Below are 13,892 nucleotides of genomic sequence, written 5' to 3' on the forward strand. Positions count from 1 at the left end.
ACAATCACGTACTGAGAACTAGGACGTGACATAAACTACAGTTACATGCGGCATTAGACTCAGCGTGTCCCATGGTCAGAGAACACTGATGCTGGCTCTCACTTCTCTGAACAGAGTAACTAAACTTCTTGAGTAGAGCGCCCTGATGTCTATCTGTGACCTCTCCTCCTGGCAGAACCCATCAGAGAACTAAGGCAAATTTTTGAGCTTGTAGACCCTCCTTAAAGTTACACATTAACAAACCTTGTTGCTGGGAGTTAAGGAGATTTTGCTTAGGCTAGAATTCCCTGCAGCAGTTATGAAGAACATGTACCCCCTGAGGTAGACTGAAGATTAAAGCCTTCATTCTTTGAGTTCTTTGAGGTCCATGAAGCCGAAGAAAAACAAACTGTGTGAGAATTTAAGACGACGTTCTCCCTTACGTCACTGGTTTGCCTTTAATAGCTTGGCTGGCAGATAATTATATATCCATTTCTTTCAAATACAAAAATAAATTCATATTATAATTAGAAAAACACTACAAAGGTATATAAGTCATATATATCCCTTGTGCTTTGGTTAAATTAAGTATGAGTCTTTCTAAAACTTAATGTGCATAAATTTACTTTCTTTATAATCATATTTCAAAGTGTTATACCCTCTTTCTTCAACTTCCTTATTGATAAACTTCCTTTTGTTTTTCTTCTTTTTAAGAAACCCAATTTTTCTCTTTTTCCTCCTGTTTTTCCTTCTCCTCTTCCTCTTCTTTCTTCTCTCTTTTGGCCAAATTAAGTGTTTTTTTTTTTCATTTGTTTGTCTAGTTTGCTTTTGTTTCTTTAATTGGTTGTCAGCCACTTCAAATAATACTAAAATAAACTTCCTTCTACAAGGACACTTCCATATGGGGATTTTTATTTTGTACAAGGGATTTAAAAAGTTTGATCGCAAGGCAAAATTTTAATTTCGAAAGGACTGTGACGTAATTTTCTTACATGGCTGTAGTAATTCTCACTCCCTTTCAGAAACAGGTGAGAATGTCTGTTTCCCCAAGGCCAGAGGCAATGGATGCTGCAGAATTATTCCTTCCTTTCTCGATCAGTTTGTTATGTGAACGTGTATTCTGATCTACCTTTGCTGAATTACTTTTGCAATAGCATTTTTTACTAATCCTGACAGGGTGTTTACATTTTTTGAGCAATGATTTGCCAGTTCATGAGCTTTAGTCATGCCTTAATCACATGGTTTGTTTTCTCCGTTTAATTTAGCTACTTTCTGTGCATTATAAATGTTACCTTATGTTCGTTTTTAGGAAGTCATTTTGTTTTCTAAGCAAGTTTGGAGAAACGTTAGTCCTCGTTGAGGATGCCTTTGGATATATAGGCTTAAACCATCTTTTCCAACCTTTGTTTACATTAAATCTGAGCAACCATGTCTTTCTTCAATTTAAGGCAATTTTTATACATTAACTCTTAATATAGTGCTGACCTGGGCGTTAGCTTCCTCTAAATTATCATAATATGCATATTGTTGGGCCTCCTCTTTGTGACCACTATGTATATAATTTGGATTTTAAATATTTGATTTTACATATTGTATATCTTATGTGAATGTGAATCTCCTGATACACTAAATCTGTTCTGTTCAGGGTAGTTTCATGAGCTCCATCATCCAAAACATGAATTATCTCTGCAGGGAGAGATACTTACTCAAAGTGCAAACTCATAACAACATCTTGATCAGAAATGTAATGAGAACCTTTGATACATCAATACGTATTAGGGGTTATATTCTGTTTCCCCAAAAGGTGTTGAAGTCCTAACACCCCAGTATCTGGTGAATGTGGCCTCATTAGGGTATTTGCAGGGGATCAAGTTAAGCTGAAGTCATGAGGAGGCCCTAATCCAACATGAGTACGTCCTTGTAAAACAGGGAGATTCGCAGGGGGAGGGTAGAGTGCAGTGGCAGAGCGCGTGCTTAGCATACACAAGGCCCTGGGTTCAATCCCCAGCACTCCCTCTAAAATAAATAAATAAGTAAACCCCCGCCCCAATTTTTTTTTTAAAAAGGGGAAATTTGGATACATAGGCAAGCAGATGGGGGAACGCCATGTGAACTTGAAAGCAGAGATCAGCGTCTAAAAGTCAATCAATGCCAAAGGCTGCCAGCAAACCACCCTAAGCTAGGAGAGAGCCCGGAACATATCCTCCATCCCAGCCTCAGAAGGACCCCACCCTGCCAGCACCTTGACCTCACACTTCCAGCCTCCAGAACTGTGGGAGAATTAAGTTCCGGTGTCTAAGCCATCCACTTCGGGGGGACTTCACTACCAAAACTCCAGTCAACTAGTGCAACATCTAAACTTTATGAGCAAAAGTCCATGTCAATGTTTTACATAAATAAAATTCAGTATTTTGATTCAAATCCAAATTCTGTGTAACATATTTTCCTCCAAAACGTTCTGTATACACTCTGGAACTGTACAGGGTCCTACACGAAATGAATATTGACTAAATTCTGTGGATACGTATTAATATTACTAAGAGACTATGTACCACAAGCCGATTTGTAATTACTTATTTCTTTTTTATCTTATAATTGACATATGGTCCAGTTTAAAGTACACAGGATATTTAAACTTTGCCTACATATAATATATATATATACACACATATGTTAATGCCCCTTACATAGAAAACAAAACTTATATTTACAACAGTGAAGTTCAGCTGACAGATCATTCAAGGAGCTCTAAGTACTGCCTTCTGAATACTTTGTTTTCTGGAAGATAACTTTGAAATGATATGACAGCTTAGCAAGATTTTACCAACATATCTCTCCCTCTTCCTCCTCAGCCCTAATCTCCCTTGCTGGAAACCATAGAAACAGGGATAAAATAGTTGTGACAACATCTCAGAACTTTGTCATCTTTTGCCCAAGTTACTTTCTTTAGCCTCCCAGCTCCCATATTGACAACAGGAAGTTGACACTCAACCTTCTCAATCCTAAATCCGTGGCCCTTTTCTGATATTAAATGACACAGAATAGCAACCACCTGATAAATCTTGAGCCTCTAGCTTAAATCCCTGCTTGCTACCCTACTCCTTCTTCCTTTTTTTTTCCCAACATAATAAATGAAGCAAAAGCAGATTTAAAAAAAAAAATCTTTCAGAGAAAAATAAAAGGCATTTACCCTGGTTATTAGAAGTAAATTACTACCCTGAATCATAATGCAGAAATATAGGACGGCTTTGTATCTCTTATTATTATTGGTGTTGAATTATTCAGTGGTACCCATTAGTAATATGATAACGTGGCGATTTTATACTTAGACTTCCTTGTAGAGGACACCAGCAGCTTACTTTGAACTCCTGACAAGTTAACTGTGCACTGACTCAGAAACTATTAAAATTGGTGACCAGAATGAAATGGTAAAATCTAGTTTCACTTTTCAAAAATCCATGCCTAGAAAAATATTCCTCCTTACCACTGTCAGATGTCTCCCCGAACACTCCGTCCTCCCCCTCCCTCCTCCTCATTATCATCACTATCATAATTACTATTATCATCACCACCATCAAATAAGCAAGTCAAGAAGGTATCAATTATGTTTAAGAGCTAGACTATGCCACTTTTCTTATAAAGCATTTTTCAATCTGAGATGGCCATTTTTTCTCTTTCTAATTTCAGATTTTGTAGAGGAAGTATAGATATATATATTTTTTTCCTTATACACCTGCACTGTAATTCATAAACTGTCAAGTGAATCCTTTTGCACTTTTTAAAAAGCTGTTGCTTTTTCTGGTTGCTTTATTGCAAAGGTACCAAATTTAACCTTGCAGATATGAAATCATGTCCATCTGTCTGACAAAAAAGCAAGTTCTTTTCCTTAGTTTTTCCAGAAGGTTTTCTGTAACTTTTTTTGCCCCTATAAAGAGAGATTAAAAAAGCAAAGAAAATCCTAGGAGGGAGATATATGTCATGGATAGATTTTTTTAATTTATATTAGTGAGGATAAAAAGGAATACCATATAAATTTTACACAAATCTATATACTCAGTGTGTCCGAACTACGTAAATATAAAATACATTCACTATGCCATTTCTCTCTCAATCTCTCTCTAAGTGACTGGAGTATTAACAATGATCATCTGATTTTCTTTGGGTTGTGAAATAATACGGAGTTTTAAGTTCTCTGTTAAATTTGTTAGTGTGCTTTTTAGCCTTTCCACAACATGTGTGCATTTCTTTTAATATCAATAAAATATGTTAAATTCATGAAATAAGTCTATATTCTATACCTTATTAATTAAAAAATTTCAATGGAGAATTTTTCTAAAAAGCACAATGTCATAAGAAGTACATATTTATGTGTTTACATGCAAACATAAAGATGAGAAATTAAATGTCATGTGTACTTTTCATATACTTACTGTGTAATTCCATTCATACGTTCAAAAACTGCTATTGTTCAAATATGTAGGCACCTCCTACAAAGCTCTTATAAATTTAACTTAAACCTGCTCTAGCTGTAATGGTTCTCTGATCTTCAAAGCCAAGTCCAAACAGCCTGAGAATCCTGCTCTCTTTTTAAACGGTTTACTGTTCTATGTACAAATTAGCACGAAGTGTGCATTTACTTTTATCAAAGTAAAAGTCCAAAGAAATGGGGATAATATTGATAATAAAATTTTAATAAGAATAAAATAATTTTAAGAACTCATTAATTGAGAAGAGTGCCTAGAAGTACTTTTTAATCTTTAAAAAACAATAATTTGAAAGAATATTGATTGATTATTTGCATCTACAGTTCTTTTTGGATATCTCTTCTTTTTTCCTCAATTAGTGTGTATTCACAGAAGGCTTTAATTCACCTTTTCAGTATGGAATAAACCCCACATATTTCTGATCACTGCTTTAAAAGTGCACACTTTGCTACGTTTCCTCTTGTTTTCATTTCAACCTCATTATTGAACATGCTCAAAGCTCTGTAATGATACAGTCACTGTGAACCCTTTTCTGTTGATACATTGTTCATGTATGTTTTATTGGTCATACATCTAACAGATATTCCTTTCCAAGCAACATTTGGGCAAAATGCATCATACCTAGTAAAACTCAGTATACTGAAATCTCAGAAATGTATTTTGCGTTTGAAAAAAAAATGGTTGAAACACTTTAATGCTCAAAGAGATGCTGAAATACTTTCGAGTGACTCTCCACAATGTATTCTGGGTTATGGATTTAACTCTGCAATAGCTACAGTACTGTTTGTCCAATGAAAACGTGCAGCAGACCAGCCTGGCCAGACCATAGCAAGCAAGGAGGGGAGTGGGAACAGAAGAGGTTAGGTACATACACGTGAGTCGGGGACGACGGGGCAGAGCAGTGATGTCCAGTAGAAATGGAAGGGGAGCCATATGCATAATTTTAAAATTTCTAATAGTCACATTCAATAAACTAAAACAGATTAAAGTAATTTAGTAATACTTTTCACCAAGCATGATGTAACAAAATTAAAACCATTTTGACAGGTAATCAATTCAAAAATTATTAATGAACCTGGTGTTTATCTATTTTATATATACATTATTATCTGCAAAATCAAACTCCCAATTATGGTGAAAAAGAATATGAAAACGAATATATGTATGTCCATGTATGATGGAAGCATTATGCTGTACACCAGAAATTGACACATTGTAAACTGACTGTACTTCAATAAAAATATGTATTAAACATTATTGAGATAATTTATATTCTTTTGCTTCTACTAAAAATTTCAACACTTCACAATTTAGTCTGCCTTGTACAACAAAGGCAGAGATTTTTGACCCTTATTCTGAGTGAAAGGGAAAACCTGTGAAGACTCTGGGGCAGAGATGGAACATTGCCAAGAACACACAATAGAAAAAGGGTAATCTCTTCAACAAATAGTGCTGGGAACACTTGATATCCACATGCAAAAACACTGAAATTGGACCCTTACTTTACACTACACACACACACACACACACACACACAATCAACTCAAAACAAAGACAAATGTTAAACTTGAAATGTTTCCCCTTGAGAAAACGTAAGGGAAAAAGCTTATTGACAGCTACTCTTTTTAAGTTAAAAAGTAAAAATTAGAAGTTTGAAGGGAAATTTTGCAAAGTGTGTGCTGTGTTTATTTTTCAGTTAGCAGACAACATTGTTATTGCTTAGATTCTGGAACCTAAGTCAATCCTCTGTCTAAATCTTGCACCCTTCACTTTCCCATTCTAGACCCGGTAACCACCTCAGCAGAGATGGAGATTAAATGACCTAAGGGTCTGGTATAAGGCTGTGCTTGGTAAAGGTTAGTCACTATCATAATCACTTTTCAAGATGCGGACATTTTTCTTACTTTAGAGACAACTGGAAAAGAGAAGCCTGAGCTACATGATGAAGAGGAACATAATAAAGGAACCTGAGTAACAAAAGACCTCAGGAAAGCAAACACAAAGCCTCCTTCTAATAAACGCACATTAGAAAGGCAATTACACAGGATGGGGAGGAAAAAAATCCTACATATGCTGGCGAGAATGACTTTCTCAAAAAGGTACCATTTATGGGGAATTTGAAACAAGAAGAGGTTTAAGCTATGTAAAGATTTCTGGGAGTAACTTTTCAATTGGAGAATATGGTATGTGTGACAGCAGTTAGGAAAAGTTTGACATTTTTCAAGGCTCATGATTCACAGAAGTTCTATAAGTAGGAATTGTGGTCCCAAATGTATAAATAAGATAGAGATGCAGCTTCAAAAAATTTAAGTTCTGTATTTTTCCGATTTATAAACACATCTAGTCGAAATATTAATACTTGATGCTTATTCATTTATTTCCAGTAAGTGTTAACATTACATGAAGGTATGTGAAAATCTCTACAATGTCAAAAAAATTCAGTAAATTTATATACACATGTAAGTATATATGTATATATAGCTTTGTAAAGGTCCCAAATCAGTAATCATTCAAATGTTTCTCAAAACTAGAATGGACAGATTTTGCTACACCCAGACAGTAAAGTCCATATTGTAAATAAGTGAAGGTTGGTAGTAACTGCTGGTGTGTACCGAGTGCCTTCTTACCGCAAGTTATCCCACTGAGGACTTACATTCCCTAACTCAGTCCAATCTCACAGCAAGTATCAAAGGAAAGCACTATTATTCCCATTCGACATATGATTAAAATCAAGGCACATAGTTTTGAAGCAACATCCCTAAGGTTACGAAACTACCAAATATGATAAGAATGCAGAACGTCTGACCTTCGAGCTCTTGCTTTTAATCCCTATAACCTGCTGCCTAACTGCCTGCCCATGTGTAATGAAACCGGGCCTCTCATACTGATTAAGCAAGTGCCAGTCAGTGTGCCTTTTCTAGCTCAAACGGAGTCTATTAAAGAACTTTCAAGTGTATATGCCGTCTAACATAATAAGCCTTATCTAAAAAGCAGTCATAATAAATATTCAGAGCTATAGTTGAATGTGTGTATACAGTGCATGCCTTTGGCAGGCAAATGACTATATGATTTTTCTAGAACAAATGCAGTGATGGGTTGTGAGCACCCCCTACCCCGATCCACTGCGTATCAATGGATTTTCACAAGGAGCAAATAATCTTAGGTAAGGAGATGTGGTTTACATATGTGGCTTTATTTCAATAACTCTGTAGCAAAGCCTTCTATAATAGACTGTGAGATAAATGGACAATGTATATATATTGGAGAAAAATAATTTGATTACTAACTGATGATTATCTACAATTCTAGCATTGCATCATTCATAATAATAATAAAGGGGTGTCAATCTGAAAGTGTCTAACCTTTGCATATTTATTTTTGATATTTCATCAGCTATTTCAATGAGATGAATAACACACCAAATTTAGGTTGTACAAAATTGGAGAGACTGCTAAATATCTAGATGGCAAAAATCCAAATTCAAAAATATTTGACAGGATGGATAGATGTTAGTGCTAATGGAAGACAGTTAACAAGAATTAATGTCCAGTCCTTACTTTGACCGCATCCTTACTCCCACTCCATCTCCCTGTACACCCCAAAACAAAAAAAAAATACGTATGTCAAGTACAATTTACATCTTTTTTTTTTGAGGAAAAAAATATTAGAAGATTTTACTGACAGCATGGTCTAATGAGTCAATAAAATGACATATCACAATCCATCATGAATGTTCTTTTCCTCCGGAAGGTTTCTGTATCTCAAGTCAGCGTCAAGTAGGTTGTACCCATAGTCCCTCCAAAGAACACGGACACCATATTGAAATTATATACATTCCTCAGGAAGTAGGAATCCGGAATATTCCATCATTAGTTATACTGCTGGGCAAATTTCCACCTTCCAGAAAAGTGCCTCTTAAATAAACATGGGAGGAAAACATGCAGATAGATATTGAAATGTCTTTTCCTCTCTGCTAAAACAAACAAACAAACAAAAAAACCCTATCTGCCAAGTTATAACAACCTCTCAAAACGCATCCACGGTGTTCTTGTAATTAATCAGTGTTTCTAAAGTTCAAAACACATAGGTTTTAATGGTGTAGTCAAACTAAGAGCAGCCAAGGCAATATTTTATCAAAGGTGAGCGGGTGTTAGTCAGGTTCACTTTGGTGAGGAGTCACTTCTATGCTACTTTGGGTTTGACTTTGTCGTAAGTGTTATTGAGATCAACACGATCAAGTCTCAATACTCAACCCTATGAAACGTGAAGATTTTTAAATTTTTGCATGAATCCTTGAATTACAGCACATTTATTTCTACCACAAAAGTGCAACACTCAAAGCGATCTGAGATCAGTGATTTCAAAGCAATTAAAAATATTAGATAATTAAGCCTTGCCTCTGAACCATATGAATACTCTTCTCTCTCATTTAGCGAATTATGCCAGGCAGAGAAAAGAGAAACTTAACATGATCTATTTAAAAATATCAAAATAATATGAATTATAATGCAATTAACTTCCTATATTCTCTGCTGTGCTTTCCCCTCTTGTGTTTTTATGCACAAATCTATTTCCATTTCAGTGACAGATTTGAGTTCAAGCAGTAAATTGAACATCTCTCTTTTATTGGAGCATCTTTGTTATTATAAGTAAAATTGAGCTGGTTCTCATTCAAATCGACTGTGTCTATGAAACAAGGTTTAGTCATGCATTAAATGAAGATTTCAAATAACATTATGCTGGGAATTTGTTACATGTTAAACACTGATAGTTTTCTTTCAATATGTTTATTGGCGTAACAGTTATGCAATAATAAAATACAATAAAACTTTATAATGCTCCATTCATACCAACAGCTCCCACCGCACAGCCGTTCTCAAATGGTGAGTATAAAATTAATAAAGAGAGTGAATCGGTGGAAATGGTGTATAAAAGCTATAATGTGTGCCAGACTGAACTCCTTTGGCAGAATGATCGTACTAACGTATTAACTGTAGCTTTGGAAAAAATGAGCTTTTAGTGACTTGGAAACAGCTACATGCACAGCGACAAAGCTAACGTTGAGGAAAGGAAAAAAGATGAACAAGGCAAACAGAAAATTTGAATTGCTCTTTCAGACAGAACAGAGAGAAGTTGTTTAAATAATACGAGGTGAAGGTTTCTCTACCCAATTGTCAATCCCTGAAGGGGAGAAGCTAAATGAATTCCTCCGGGGCCAGAAGGCTTTGGGGAAGTTCTACGATCTCAAAAAGAGGCTAAATCACAATGGACAACACAATTAGAGAAATAAGTTCATAAGGGGTTGAGAGCAACTCTCTCTAGAAAGGCGCATGGAGAAAATGCCTGAACACGTGATCAGTGGAAGCATCACTGGAGGCAGAAGTGGGTGGAAACTGAGAGAGTTCGGCAAAGACTCACCCCCGGTTGCACCTGGATCTTTAGAATAAAATCACCTATGGCTGTAACTACCAAATAACACACGAGCATTTTGAGAAGCTTGAGCTGTATTATCTTCTTATATTGTGTTGTCAGTGCACCCTCACTGACTTTTCATATAATGAACTGACGTCTCGGTTGTGTTGGCAACAGGGTAGCCCCTGGTCTGGTCTGAGGAAATACTGTAAATCCAGACCCAGTTATTTGTAAACATTCTATTTTCAAGTTCCTCCGGAGGGAATCAGGCTTTTAGAAAGCTTGACTTTTTCAGTTGCCAAGTCTCAAATTCAATAATCTGAAGCAGAATGCTAGATTTACTTAATTCTGAGCATATCTGAATTTTCACACAGACTCATTGTTTCTCTTTTTGAACTTGTTTATCAAACGCAGAGGTTATGGTGGCTCCGTGGAAGAAGAAGAAAAAAGTAATGCTTACCATAAGACACCCCAAAGCTCTGCAGAATCAGCACAGAAAAAGAGAGCAAAACAATTTGCTAAACTGATCAGAGAATGATTTACCAGTCAATTAAGGAACACTTTCCAGCAACGCAAGGGGGTTTCAAACACAGATGAATTACACCAAGATTGTCTTCTTTATTTGCATTGCAAAAAAAGAAAAGAAACAGGTAGATCACAATTCTGTTTAAAGAGCTTCATAATTTTGCAATTTTCTATAGCCTGAACTTTTATTTTGACACATGGGCCATGTTCATCTGAAGACAGTCACTCAGGTTCTTTCCACGTGTGCCACTGAGAAATTGAAATGAGGAATAATGCTCTGATCTAAGGAGGCTTGTAAAAACCAGTCCTCAAGTGTCACTTTGAAGAACACCTGTTAGACATTGTATTTGAAATGAAATACTATTTGAACATGTTAACGTTTGAGGATGATTTCTGATGCGTTATAACTCACAACTGCACACAGGATCTTTTCATAGTGAGCTAAAGCCGTGTCAGTTTCTGACAGTCACTTAGTGGCAAGAGTGACTCATGATGGTTGCTGATAACACGTGACTGGTGTTGAAATGTGCCCTTACTAAATCCCTCACGTTGGGTTGCTGCTCGAGAAATCTGACACATGAAATGCTGGAAAGAAATCACCTTTTAAAAAATATTTACCTTTAGTGTTGGAACATCTTAGTATTTCATCTGAAATCTTGGAAGAAAGCAGGGCATTTTGACCTAATATCAATAATTTGCCATGTTACTCATAAGGGGGAAAATGTAGCTTGAGAAAAACTTGCAAAATCATAATTGTTTTCATAACTTCTTATCTGAGTGGAACTGGATGACCATATAATAAAATAGGTATATAATGCTGCCAAATTTTAGTATCAGACTTGGTTTTAAATAGTTCAAATTTTGAGGTTAAAGATAAGAGTCTTAAATCCCTTGATTAGCAATTGCCTTTACTAGGTGCGACAGTGTGTTTTGTTTGTTTGCTTGTTTTTTAATGCTATTTTGAGCTAGTTTTTGAGGCCTAGGCTAGCGGCTGGCCAGTTCCTTTTCTTAGGCAGCTGATTCACTCGACAACCCAACCACCTCGTCTTGGACTTTCCTTTCCAGGGCCACCTTGCACCAGCCTATTCTTCAGGGCCAGGCGCCAGGCAGCTCAGGACAGCCCCTGTGCCCTTGGAGTCTTCAAAATTATTCAAAATACTGAATCCACAGGAAGCTCTCAAGAAATCTACCAAACTCCGTCCTGCCTGCCATACCTAACGTGCCCCCTGCAGCTTCAGCTTGCGTTATCCTGTCCCCAATAACACCCCCAGGGGGCCCTGCCTGACAGCCTGGAGATCATCATTCTAAGTGAAGTAAGCCAGGAAGAAAAAGAAAAATACCCTATGATATCACTCATATATGGAATCTAACCTACCTTTAAATTGCCACCCTCTCACTAGACTTGAACATCCCCAATTTCACTTCTGATGTATTATTAGCATAGTGTTTCATCCTGAGAAGCATACATTTTACTCTTTTAGTCATTTCTTTCAATCTTCCTTCCTCATTTTCCCTCGCCATGAGCATATGCCTCCTGCAGAAATGGAATTTTGCCTGTTGAGTTAACTGTTGTATCCCCAGTGCTTAGAGATGTGAGGCACTCGATAAATATTTCACAGATAAATATTTCACTTCAGGATCTATGACATTAATTTGGCTTCCCGCTTTGATCTCATATTGTTCTTCTAGACAAGGTTTAAATTTCAGCCAGTTTTAATATTGTTGGTTAAACAGTCGATGTTTTTGCTCCTAATTTTTCCTTTTGCCTAGAAGACACACTAAACTTTCCTCTCCTCTGCTTTATTTCTCGTTGATAAACATCTTCCCATCTTTCAGATTTTATCAGCATCATGAATATTCCCTGATATCTTCAACTAAATTTAACTACTCTTTTAACTTTTACAATTAAACATTTTCTACAGCATTTTAGTGGATATTTGCATAGTAGAATCCTTGTTTCATCTTTTTTCCGACCCTTCTAAAGGTGACAATTTAGGACAATGTACTAACTGTAAACTATTATTATACATTTTAATGCATGTGCATTGATTCAAAAGCATATACTCATGTACTTCTAGAAGTTAAAAAAATAATCTATGTCAGGCACTGATAAATGCATAATATAGAAAAGAAAAAAAAACATTATATAACTCTCTCTAAAGGGCAAATCTATTGATGAAAATTGCCATGTACAGCAATAAGGAATTTTTTTTTTAATTTCATGGCACAGAGAGGGAGGTGATAAATTTTCTCCACTGTGCTCTATCATCTATTCTTATACTTTAAATTATAATTATACATGAAATGTAGAAGTTTTTCATCTTTCACTTGCAGTGGCTCTGCATCCTTAATTCCAACCTAATTTTAAAACAAATAAAAACCATTGTCAACAACAATAAACATGATATTGCTAATAAATGTATGCACAATGTTATATACAACCTGTCTAATATTAGCAGCAAATTTACAGTGTTAGTAAATATTTTAGTAGCTATCTATTGTGTTCTGTGTAGTGTTTTAGAAAACAAAGGACGATCTTCAATTTGAATACAAGTTTGTATCAATTTTTAAAGTATTTCCAGCATTGCACAGCTTTTCTCTCACCCACAGGTAACATTAAAACAGAATGAATCATGGCTCTAGGTCTCTATGATAAATGACTGTACTAAAAGTCAAGTTATATGTTTTATTCTAAATTTGGGTGCTGGATTTCTTATGTAAACCCTTTGCTAAATTTTTTTTAACAACTATAATGAAAAAGAGAAAAAAAATATGGAATTCTTTAACAGGGATCCACTATTTACAGGCACCATAAATTCTTTCAAGACACAGACAATAAGTAATCAAAAAAGTGTTTTTTCCTACGTTGGCTAGTATTTATTTACTTTATGGCTTGGAAGCCACTTTTCATATCTAACCTTCAGTTTCCCAATCAATAAAATATGAAAGCACCACTAAATTGAGAGTTCTTGGGATGATTAAATGAGAAAGTGAAATAAAACCTGTCATAACAGATGTTTAACAAAAATGTGCTATTTTCACATGACTGCATGTGAAAAAGAATGCAGGTGTGTCGCTGAATGGCCCCCATGCCCTGTGATTTCTCACACCTCGCTTTGGCCTTGGCTAGCCCTGGAGTCAGTGAGCACAGAAAATCCGTCAAGAAGCATGTCCTCGTCTTCAGTTCCCAAACCTGCTGTGCCAGGAGGACCATTACAGAACGAGATATGCCCAATACAACTCAAGAGAAAGCACTGCCTCTGCTCTAACAAGGCAGCCAATAGCTTCAAAGGCTGTTTTCTTTTTTTCATTCCAGGCTAACCTTTGTGTCATAAGCTAAAGAAGCCACGAGAATGGAGGAAAGTCTTTCCTTGATACACTATTTAGAGCAGAGACCCACACTCTACATTAACCACAACGTGAGTTTTAGATAAGACTCTGTTTTGCTATGTCACTGAGATTTTGTTTTTATTGTTACAGAAATTACCATTA

The sequence above is a fragment of the Vicugna pacos genome, chromosome 30 (assembly GCF_048564905.1).
Source record: "Vicugna pacos chromosome 30, VicPac4, whole genome shotgun sequence".
NCBI classification, from domain to species: domain Eukaryota; kingdom Metazoa; phylum Chordata; class Mammalia; order Artiodactyla; family Camelidae; genus Vicugna; species Vicugna pacos.